Source organism: Pseudonaja textilis, chromosome 2 (genome assembly GCF_049901715.1).
Source record: "Pseudonaja textilis isolate UNSWEBS1 chromosome 2, rPseTex1.2, whole genome shotgun sequence".
Lineage (NCBI taxonomy): Eukaryota > Metazoa > Chordata > Lepidosauria > Squamata > Elapidae > Pseudonaja > Pseudonaja textilis.
The window spans coordinates 13,334,349-13,347,289 of NC_141991.1; positions in this window are offsets into that span (position 1 = coordinate 13,334,349).

Here is a 12,941-nt window from a genome sequence, read left to right on the forward strand (position 1 = left end):
AACTGAATGTAAAGGAGCATCTTACAACCAGAAGAAATGTAGAAAGATTAGACAGAGGAATTTCAATGCTCAACATGTTTTAACAAGCCAAAGCTGGAAAATGGGCCAATGACTGTCTGAAATAAGACTGGAGAATAGTGTCATAAGGAAAACAAGTTCATTGATTTCTTGGGAATGCATTAACAAGACAGAAATATAGAAGTAATGCATTGAACAACCTTGATACCCTTCCGGGAAGGGAGTACTGGCTTAGTGTCAGGTTCCAAGTAATGCAATCATCATAAAATGAACTCAAAGGAATTTCTATTCCTCAAAGAATTATATTATTTAATTACACATCTTGGCACTAGCTGGAAAAAGCCAGTACTGAAAGCTTCCCAGGCTTCCACATCATTATGACTAAAAGGTTCTCATTTTTCCAAAACAATAAGTCACATTGTCCAACCAGGATATAAAATAGTTTCCTGGCAACTTCACTGTTCCTTTCTCTGGCCCAGCAGCAGTTTGAATGCAGCTGACTCATTGCCCAGCTATGTTGTTTTGGCTGGAGCTTCATCCACCTCAGATCTCTCCCCCACTCCATTTCTCAACTGTGTCCAAATGAATTAATTCTATTCCACCACCAAATTAAATTCAAGCTTGACACTCAGTACATTTTACCAAAATTGTTGTGGCAATGCAACTGATCTCTCTCTTTTTATTTAGCATGACTCTTTCTTGAGGATAGAAACAGTAGACGGGAAAATAATGAGGTTTCCTTCACCTTTTCTCTTAATCTACTAGCCCCATCCTACATTTGAAGAGAGAAGAGTAACCTGACTCCAGTCTTTCAGAGAGTGAGGGGAAGGATTTCCTCTTTTCCCCCACCTATTTTTTGCTGTGTCCTCTATGTGCCCTGACAATTTACTTCATGATGTATGTAGTGACTTGCAAAATATGTCATATGTTTGAGGCCATGGAAGACACAAACTATGTATGTGTCAAATGTAAATTATATGAATTTTGAGAAGAAAAAGACTAGACTAGAATAGAATAGAATAGAATAACAAAGTTGGAAGGGATCTTAGGTCTCTTCCAATCCAACCCCCTGCTCAAACAGGAAACCCTATACCATTTCAGAGAGGTGGCTATCTAGTCTCTTCTTAACAGCTTCCAGTTTTGGTGCATTCACAACTTCTGGAGACAAGTTGTTCCACTGATTAACCATTCTGTCAGGCAATTTCTTCTTAGTTCTAGGTTGCTTCTCTCCTTGATTAGTTGATCTGATACAATTTTCTCCCAGTCAATGACTACTTCAACTTCAACCGCAACAATACAACAGCACACAACAGATGCAAACGCAAGGTAAACCGCTCCAAACTTGATTGCAGAAAGTAAGACTTCAGCAACAGAGTGGTCAATGCCTGGAATGCACTACCTGACTCTGTTGTTACATCCTCTAAACCCCACTCCTTTAACCTCAAACTAACCACTATTGGCCTCACCCCATTCATAAGAGGTCTGTGAGGGGCTGGCATAAGTGCACAATCGTGGCTATCATCCCTGTCCTATTGTCCCCATTTATTCCTACCTATTTCCTGTATTCTTACTCATGTTTATACTTAGACCTATTATCTTGTAAGTGATTGACAAATCAAAATAAATAAATAAATAAATAGTTTCCATCCATTGCTTCTTGTCCTGCCCTTAAGTGCTTTGAAGAATAGCTTGACTCCCTTCTTTGTTGTGGCAACCCCTGAGATATTGGAAGACTGCTATCATGTCACCCCAGTTCTTCTCTTCATTAAGCTACAGATACCCAATTCCAGCAACTGTTCTTTATATTTGTGTTTGAAAAGTTCTTAAATAAAACTCTTCACTTCATAAGTCAATTATGTTATAAAGATGTTATAAAAACTACTCTAATTACTTCAGATGGATCTTGATTGGTCTCTGCCTCAGATACAGAGAATGGAGAGGATTTCATGAGGCCTTTTACTCCTATGTTTGCACAGAATGGAATTTGTGCTGATATTTCACAATAATCCTCAACAATTGGCCGTACATCCAGGGGTAGGGTGTTACCTGTTCTGCTTGTCCTAAAGAACTGATAGCTCTGAAGAGCAGTAGACACCAAAATGGTTTCGTGTCTGCTGCTGTTTGGCCCACCCGCCTGCCTGGGCTCTTTATTTCTTGCTTTTTCAACCTCAGCTGCTTTGTGCAGCACAGTTCAGATTGAAAAAGCAGGAAAAAAGAAGCTTCTCAAACGCTGTACACTTGTGCACAGTGCTTTTGAGCTCTCCGGGCAGCACAGCTGATGTTATTGTCACACATGCGCATGCACACGAAGCACGCATGTGTTTGCAAAACATAATCACTGAATTGGTAGTAACACCAGTTGAATCCGACCCTTGCATATAGCACCTCTCAAGGATGCCCTCTCTAATTGGGGACAAGGGAACACCTTTGTTCACTTCATAGAATGTTTCCCTTTTGGAGAGAATTCTTCCTTTCTATGTAACATTTGATGTTAAAGTAGAAAAAATGATTTTTATGAATTTATTATTTTTCAAAATGTCATTAATAAGCACAGTTAACAGGTATTGATAATTAAATGTTTGTTTACTTATTTATTTATTATTTATTAAACCTAAATTCTGCCCATTTTGGCTAGAGATGACTATAGGGGAGGAGGTATTTTTCTCATCCCTAAAGCTACTCCTTTGAATTTCTAAAGAAACCAGTAACCAGTAACCAATACACCAAGTCTCATTTTTAGTCACAATACTGTGAGTAAAATCAGTTTCCAGCAGCATGGGATTTTGTGATGACCCAGGATGGGATACAAGCAACAAAGTCACAAAAAACAGGCAAAGTCCCTTTAATTCCTTCAACTTGGCTTCAAAGCTCATTGAGTGGAGAAAAAATTCCCCCACAAAAAGTTGCGAAAAGGAAGAAATGCCATTCAAACTCAAAATACATATAAATTATAAATAGAAAAAAACAACACAGACCACACTGAAGCAATTAATGAGAAAAGGCAGGATAAGGGCTTGAAGACATCCACAGATATTGAAATATACACACTGGGAAAGATGCCAGAACTCAGATAAGAACTGAAAGACTAGAACTATTTAACACATAACAGATAACAGATAATCAGAGTTAGAAGGGACCTTATAGGTCATCTAGTCCAACCCCCCACTTAAGCGGGAGACCCTACACCATTTCTGAAAAAATGGCAGACCAATCTCTTCTTGAAAGTCTCAAGTGATGGCACTTCCACAACTTCTGAGGGCAAGCTGTTCCATTGGTTGATTGTTCTCACTCTCAGAAAGTTTCTCCTTATTTCCAGGTTAATTCTCTCCATGTTCAGCTTCCATCCATTATTCTTTGCCTGGCCTGCAGGTGCTTTAGAAAATAGCTTGCCCCCTTCCTCTCTGTGGCAGCCCCTCAAATATTAGAAGACTGCTATCATGTCTCCCCTGGTCCCTCTCTTTATTAGACTGGCCAAGCCCAGTTCCTGTAACTGTTCATTGTATGTTTTAGTCTCCGGTCCCCTAATCATCCTGGATGCTCTTCTCTGTACTTTTTCTAGAGTCTTAACATCTTTTTTATAGTGTGGTGACCAAAACTGGATGCAGCACTCTAGGTATGGTCTTACTAAGGCTTTATAGAGTGGTATTAGTACCTCACTTGATCTTGATTGTATCTCTCTGTTAATTAGCTTTATTGGCAGTGGCTGCACACTGCTGGCTTGTATTTAGCTGGTTGTCTATTAAGATTCAAAGATTCCTCTCACAGTTACTACAATAGAGCCTGCTTTCACCCAGTCTGTATGTGTACTTTTGTTTTTTCTTGCCTAGGTGTAGGACTTTACTTTTCTCTACATTGAATTGCATTTTGTTAGATATGGACCAGTGTTCTAGTCTGTCAAGATCTATCTGGACTATGAGGGGGATCAGGGCCTTTTCCTCCCCCATAGACCATGTCCTTCATGTTTCTCCCTTATCCACTCCTCCCTGCGTGCCCTAGGATAAAGAGGGGATGGTCCTGGATCTTCCTGTGTTTCCTTCCCCAGTTTCCTCCATAACTTCTGGAGCCACACTCCCACTCTGTCAACTGTTCCTCCTCTCCCTCGGAGTCACTTTCTAACAGGGACATAATAGATTTTTAGTAGGCAAATGAGAACATAAGGAATATGGCCTTGTGGCTCAGAGTGAACTGTGGGATGTTTTTTCAGACTATTCCCATAGGATCCTCTGAATTCAATTTTGTGAATGTTTCTTATAAGCAAGACCATTTTTCTTCCCTGATAACAGAAGGGCAAGAAGCAACCTGAGATATATTATGCTATTATTTATCAATATTCATAAATTCTGGTCACAATAAAGAGAGAAGCAACCTGGAATTAAGGAGATAAGGATGATAAAAAAAGACCAAAACTTTCATGGTAAGATAGAACAATTTGGGATAGACAGGAACATGACAAAATCGATACAGAATTCATGACCCTCAGTAGGTAGTCTTCAATGGAACCACATCTAAATATGAGCCAGCAATGTGCTGCAGTTTCCAAAAAAAAAAGCCAACACAGTTCTAGGCTACATTAGCAGAGGGATAGAATCAAGATCATGTGACGTGTTAGTTCCGCTTTATAATGGCTTGGTAAGTCCACAGTTGGAAAACTGCATCCAAATTTGACCATCACAATGCAAACAAGATGTTGAGACTAGAAAGAGTGCAGAAAAGAGCAACAAAGATGATTAGCAGACTGGAGGCTAAAACATATAAAGAACAGTTGCTGGAATTGGGTATGTCTAGTTTAATTCAAAGAAGTACTAGGGTTGACATGATAGCAGTGCTCCAATATCTGAGGGTTTGCTATAAAGAAGAGGAAGTCAAGCTATTCTCCAAAGCACATGAGGGCAGGACAAGAAGCAATGGACAGAAACTTGTTATGTCTCACCTGCATCCACAGGTGAGCATACGAAGTTCCAGAGTTCAAAATATTCAAACAAGAACAAAACCAAACTTTAAAGAGTTAACAGTACTGTTTTCAGTCCTTGGCAGTCTTCCTGGAATCTGTCTGGCAACACAGAATTGCTCATAAATCACAACGGCTTCAAACATATTCTTTCGAATCCACAAAACACTACTCACATTTCACTTTGCTCCAAGCAAAGATTGAGAGCCAGCACGCCTCCTTAAATCCCCTGTATGGGCATGTCAGTCTCTCTAATCAATGTCTGGCTTGACGCCTCCCTTCAGATTGTGATTGACGTTTCAATCTTCTTCTAGTTCTAGTGTCAAGCCAACATCTGTCAGTTTCTTCCTCACTAGAAACCCCTGACTCATTTTGTGGATCAGCTGCTGTCATGCACGAAGTCGAAGGTTCTAGAGTGGATTGTCTCTCCGACAATCTCTCATCCTCCTGGCTCACATCTGTGTCCTCTGATAATTCAGACTCCACATTCACAGCAGCTCCAACCTTCCATCTTCAGAGGCATCAGAGTCAAAACTCCCAGCAGGGTCAATCCTTCCAGTCACAACATGTATGTATGTATGTATGTATGTATGTATGTATGTATGTATATGTTTTCTTAAGTTTTCACAGGTACTTACATGTATGATATTCAGCTTTGTTTGGGTAATGACACCAGACCCACACCCATGAGAGCCACACAAGATGCCACCACCACACTTCCATGTAGAAAACAGACTCACACCCACTCAGAAGATGAGACACGACCACGGACCAGAAGCCGCACTGCAGCTGCATCACTCGCGGGTATTTGTATGTGGATCTTTGGTTATTCGGGTTTTCTCCCACGTAAGATTGGCAGTATCTAGGCAACGTTTCGATGAAGTCTCATTCATCATCTTCAGCCTTCTTTCTTTGGCTCTGTGCTTCTCAGAGTGATGTGAGATTGCAGCTGCTGCTTCCTTTTAACTGCTAGTGTCTTGGCTACGGAATTGATCTGTGCTGGGTGGTGGTGTGAGAGTGCGGTTTGTATGTGTTTTCTTCTGGTAGATGGTGTGTCCTAGGGAGCCATTGGATCTTTTGTATACCAAGACATCTAGGAAGGGAAGTTGATTGTTGGCTTCTGTTTCCATGGTGAATTGTATTTTGGGGTGTAGGCTGTTGAGGTGTGTGAGGAAGTTGTTCAGTTTTTCTTTCCCATGTGGCCAGATTATGAACCGCTATCTACATGCACTCTCACACCACCACCCAGCACAGATCAATTCCGTAGCCAAGACACTCATCTTCAGAACAAAATGCTTAGCCAATGAACAACACCAAAAAACCGAACTACACACTCTCACCAACGTACTTACAGCCAATGGATTCCAAAAAAGAAGATTACCTGTCATCACAAACCTCTACATGGAACACTTTGAAACACAAGCTCTAGAAAAATATGATCAAAAACCCAAACTCTGGCTCAGATACATAGATGACACCTTCATAATCTGGCCACACAGGAAAGAAAAACTGAACAACTTCCTCACACACCTCAACAGCCTATACCCCAAAATACAATTCACCATGGAAACAGAAGCTAACAATCAACTTCCCTTCCTAGATGTCTTGGTATACAAAAAATCCAATGGCTCCCTAGGACACACAATCTACCAGAAGAAAACACATACAAACCGCTATCTACACGCACTCTCACACCACCACCCAGCACAGATCAATTCTGTAGCTGAGACACTCATCTCCAGAACAAAATGCTTAGCCGACGAACAACACCTAAAAACCGAACTACACACTCTCACTAACGTACTAACAGCCCATGGATTCCAAAGAAAGAAGATTACCCACCTAATCCAAAAAGAAACCCCAACCAAAATCCAAGACAGAGAACAAGAGAATGGCAAAGCTCTCCTCCCATATATAAAAGGCACTACAGAAAAAATCAGCAAGATCCTCCAAAAACACAACATTAAAACAGCATTCTGCACAAACAGAAAAATATCCACAATCCTAAGAAACCCTAAAGACAAAATCGAGTTAGAAAACTAAGGAGTATACAAAATCCCTTGCACCGCCTGCCCCACCACATACATTGGACAAACCAGCAAAAGAATAAGTGCATGCATTGAAGAACATAAAAACTCAATCAAAAAAGAAGAACCAACCTCTTCCCTGGTCCAACACCTGAAAGCCACAGGACATGAGATTGACTTTAAAAATACCAGAACTATTGCCAAAACCGAACACTTCAACAACAGAATAATCAGAGAAGCCATAGAGATAGAAAAACGCCCACACAGCATGAACAAACGAGATGACACCTCCCGCCTTCCAGCCATTTGGAAACCCGCCCTCATGAACAGACGAGTACCTAACATGAAGAAGGACACCAGACCCACACCCATGAGAGCCACACAAGATGCCACCACCACACTTCCATGTAGAAAACAGACTCACACCCACTCAGAAGATGAGACATGACCATGGACCAGAAGCTGCACTGCAGCTGCATCACTACCCACTTCAAACCCCTCCGAGCCATACATGAAGCAAACCGACACCCACTATGAAGATGCAGCACGACCACGAACTCGAAGCCAAACAGCAAGATCACAGCTCACCAACTCAAATCCCCCAGCAACTAAGACTAACCTGAGCACAACCAAGCCCCCACCTGAACAGAACACGCCTCCAACCAATCAGAACACAGCCAAACCCCCTACCAATGAGAACACACCCCCACCCAATCAGAACACAGCCAAGCCCCCACCCAATCAAGTCCCACCCCCACTAGCAGTTAAAAGGAAGAAGCAGCTGCAATCTCACATCACTCTGAGAAGCAGAGAGCCGGAGACAGGAGCCTGAAGATGATGAATGAGACTTCATCGAAACGTTGCCTAGATACTTCAAATCTTACGTGGGAGAAAACCCAACAAACAACCAAAATATATATATATATATATATATAAATAAAAAAATATATATATATATATATTATATATATAAATAATTAATATATATATATATATATATATATATATATATATAGGAAAGGAGGGGGAAAGTGAGAACAAAGAAACTTTGTAACACTGCCAACTAGAGGCTTGAAAATACTCCATTTGAAGTTGAGAGAATTGTGAAAAACTCTCTCTCAAGGACATTGCAACTTGATAAGATAGAGGGAAGAGCACAGGAGACTGTTATTACAGGTGTTCTTCTGGACTTCTACCAACAACTGAATACTTGAAGTCTGGCTTTGAAGCTCGTGGAGAAATCATAACCAGAGCCTTGGATAATTAAACAAAGTGCAGTGCGTTTCTTCTTTTTTTTTACCCCTCCTTACCAGTTCTATTGTTAACTTTTATTTTTGTAATATTTTTACGCTTATTTTTTATTTTAAAGGGAAGGCCTCAGAATCTCTCCCTTTCTTTTTTTAATTTTGGTGGAAGCTTTGTAAATAACAGAGGAAAAAATGATGGATGGAGTAAATGAGATATATCGAGTATTTACAAGATATGTGATGAGAAACAACCTACCAAGAGAGGTTCACATCAGATTTACAAAAAAAGCCATTAAAACACAAATATTACAAGTGGCAAGAGAGAAGACATTGAAATATAAAGGCAAAGAGATTGTGATTTTAAAACAAATACCTAGAAGAGTGGGAGAGATGAGAAGAGAATATCGATTCCTGATCAAAATGCTACTGAAAAAGGAGGTGAATTATAGATGGTTGATTCCAGAAGGACTAATGCCTACATGGCAAGAACAGAGACATAGAATTGATTCAAATGAGAAAGCAGAACTATTTTATGCTGAATTTTTTGGAAGTAGAGAGGCAGAGGCAGAAAAAGAGATCCCACCAATTGAATCCCAAGAGGACCAAACGGGGACCGAAAAAGAAGAAGGCGCAGTAGGTGGACAAGTGGAGATTAAAGAACAACTTGAACTAAGATCTATGAGAGCTGCCAAACCTAATTGCAAAATATAATCATGGAAGAGAAAAAATTGATTTCAATGAATATAAATGGACTTAACTCAGCTGTTAAAAGAAGAAAAACCTTTCATAAATTAGAGAAATTAAAATTTGATATCATTTGTTTACAAGAAGTCCATATTAAAAAACAATATGAACAACTGTTGATATAGCCAAAATTAGGGAAAATATTCACTTCCTTGACTCAATGTAAGAAAAGAGGAGTGGTTTTATACATTAAAGAGACTATCCCATCAAAATTGATTCATACTGATGAAGACGGAAGAGTACTAATGGTGGAAATAGTGGATAACAATACGAAAACACTCCTGATTGCAATATATGCTCCGAATTATAAACAAGAAGGATTTTACAAAAAATTACACATGAAAATAATTGGACTGGACTATATTAATATAGTTATGATGGGAGACTTCAATGGAATTGTAGACAATAAAATGGACTATGCAGCAACGACAACAAAGCAAAACAGAAAGACTCTCCCCAAATCTTTTTTTCAAAATGATAGATGAATTAAATTTAAAAGATATACGGAGAGAAAGAAATGCTAAAACTAAACAATATACTTTTTATTCAAATAGACATTTATCATGGTCCAGATTAGATATGATTTGGATCTCAACAGAACTAATATCTGACATTCAAGAAACAAACACTGAATCAAGTACTTGGGCAGACCACAATCCACGGACAATTAAATGGAAAGGACAAAAAAGAAGATCGAGATGGACGCTAAACAATACCATTTTAAAGGAAAAAGACTTTACACATTGGATGGAGAGAGAATTGGCCTTCTTCTTTAGAGAGAATAAAAAAGAAGATAATTCAATTCAGAATGTCTGGGATACAATGAAGGCATATGCTAGAGGCTTGATAATTGACTATATAAGGAAAAAGAACATCAAGAAAAGGCAAACCATCAAAGTTTTAGAAGATGAGCATAAAAGACTTGAAAAAGAATTACAAAAAATGCCACAGAAAAAGGACATTAAACTAAAATTGGATATAATTAAACATAAAATGGGTCAAATAGAGAAAGAAGAATTGGCACAAAAAATTAGAAGTGCTAAACAGAATTACTTTGAAGATGCAAACAGACTAGGTAGATGGTTAGCATACAAATTGAGAAAAGAGAAAGAATCAAGAAAAATATTACAGTTAATAGATGATCAAGGCCAAGTTTGTTATGGCAATAAAGAGAAAAGGGAAATTATTTGAGACTTCTATGGACAACTATATAAGCAGGAGAATATTGAGGAAGAAAAAGTTAAACAGTATTTACAGAATGCTAATCTATCTAAGATACCTAAAGAGACTGAAAAAATGTTAGAAAGTAGTATAACAATGTTGGAATTAACTGAAGCACTTAAGAAGCAAAATAATGGGAAAGCACCAGGTCCAGATGGGCTTCCGGCCGAATTTTACAAAACATTACAAGAATCGTTGAGCATTCCATTGCTAGAAGTCATGAATGAAGCTATGTCAAAGAAGATGATACCTAAAACATGGTCAGAAGCTTATATTACACTTATTCCAAAAGAAGAGGCTGATCCACTGCAAATTAAGAACTATAGACCTATTTCTTTATTAAATGCAGACTATAAAATCTTTGCTTCAATTTTGGCAGAAAGACTTAAAAAATACTTAAATAACCGAGGTTTCTGGTTTTGCAAGGCTTCAGCGAGGACAGGAATTCACGACTCTCCACGATTCCTGCAGCGCTCGCTGCCAAGGTGCCTCCAATGCAAATGGATCTGGAGGATATGATTGCCCCGTAGAGGCAACCGAAGAGAGAGGGGATCCGGATTGGGGTTTGGGGATTCCGCAAACCCCCTCCTCAGCCGGCAAAACCCCTTTTTCCCAAGGCGGTGAAGCAGCGGTCAGCAATGGCCACCACAAAGAAGCCTGCAGCCGGGTAAGATTTGTGCTGGAGGAAGTAGGAGAAAGCGAAAGTGTTGGCTGAACTGGGATAACAAGAAACTTCCAAACACCCTGGAAACTAAATCTTTTGAATGATACATCGTCTCCCAGAGAAGATTGTAAAAGTGGCAGAAGAAAGCTGGAAAGGGAAAGTTATTTTCTTTCACTCTCCCTTCTCACAGAAACAGCAGATGGAAATCTGAAAAATCTACTTGGGCATAGAAGGTAATCTAACTTGAAATTTAAAGCCAAGGGGATAAAGGATTTCTGGACATTGGAATTAAAAACCTAAAATTCTTTTTATTTCCTATAAGTGGAAGGGAAGAGATAAAGACTTATTTTAAGATTGTACTGAAGGAGACTGCTTTGAGTTTATAAGATCAGAAATAAAAGATATTACGACTTCTAGAAGACTATTTTGGAACTGTGTATTTGAATTCTACCCTAGGAAGAGAAAATATAGAAAGAAGAAAATGCTAAATGAAACTGTTTGCTCTGATTTGATTTGCTTTGTGACTTTGGGATTTTTGTGAACTATTTCTTGAAAGATTAAAGACATTTGGGTTGTTTTTTAAAAAAGAAAAAATGGCATTGTCCTTTGAAGAATTAAAAATGGAATTTCAAAAACTGAAAGAAGAGGAACAAGAAGGCAAGGGCTTCTGGATCTATTTCCACTTTTTAGAAATGGCGATCTCTACCTATCAAGAAATACAACAATGACAGGAAGGCTGGGATGAAGACGAAGAAGCCATCTTTAATGGACAAATACTCTTAGTGGAGGAAAAAAAGCGAAAGGGGGGGCAAGGAAAAGGTGAACTCAGGACTTAAAAAAGCAACCAAGAAAAAGAAAAATAAGATGAAAAATCAATATGATGTCAGAAAGCAACAGAAAAGAGAAATACAACAGAGAGAGAAGACTAAGAGAGTGAAATTTGAGAGATGGGGTGTGTGTGAGAAAGCTAGAATTGATAAGAAAGGAAGGGAAAAAGGAAAGAGAAGTCATAAAGGTTTTAAACAAGATGTTAAAAAACAGATTTTTTTCAGAGATAAGGGGTAAGATATAATTTTATAAAAATGATTCTGCAAAAGTACATAAGATTGTATCATAGATATTAGTATTTGCAACTGAGTTTGAAAATTAAAATATTACATGAGTTAATACTGCATTAAAGGGAAGCTATGAAAATGTTTAAGATTTAATAATAGAGTTTAATTACCTATGAAATATTGTTTTTTATTATATCATAAACTCAATATTCCTTTTTTTGGTTTTATTACTACTTATTAAATTTAATATTATTTGCTTGTTTTATTATTTTGAAATGTAGTACTTAGAATGTACGAAGCAGAATCAGTATGGAAAATATGTATTATTTTAAGTATTAAATTTAGGGGAAAGATAAAAAGTTGTCATACTTCAACCAGTGTTTACAGGAGAAATATTGTATTAGAAAGAAAGGATAAATAGATGATTGAAAGAGAATGGACAAAAGATGCAAGTATAATTATTTAAATTGAGATGAAATAAATAAAATAGAATTAAAAGAGTGAATAGGAGAGAGAAAATATATAGAAAATATAGAATGTTAAATAAGATATGAAATAGTATATCAGTGAGCACGAATTTGATTTATGTCTGTACAAAAAGATTTAACCTGGGGTAAGCTGCTTTCCAAAAAGAAGTTTTATGTGTTTACGTTTTGTGTAATGTTTGTCTATGTTTGAAAGGATGTAGAAGAGAACTAAAGAAACTATATACAATGAATATATATAATTCAAGGCAAAAGAAATACCATTAAATAGAAGGAAAGGGAGCAATAAAGAGAAGTTAGGAAAAGATATGAAGTTGAACAGATAAGATAAATATACATAGTAAATTGTGTTTGTATAGAAATGTGATAATTTGGAATTATTTTGTTTTCAAATAAAATGTTTTATTTGTTTTTTTAGAAAAGATATTTTATGTTACTACATCCTATGTTTTGTTTGTTTGTGTATTGTTTTTTTAAAATTAATAAAATTTGTTCAAAAAACAAATACTTAAATAACTTTGTTCATCCAGAT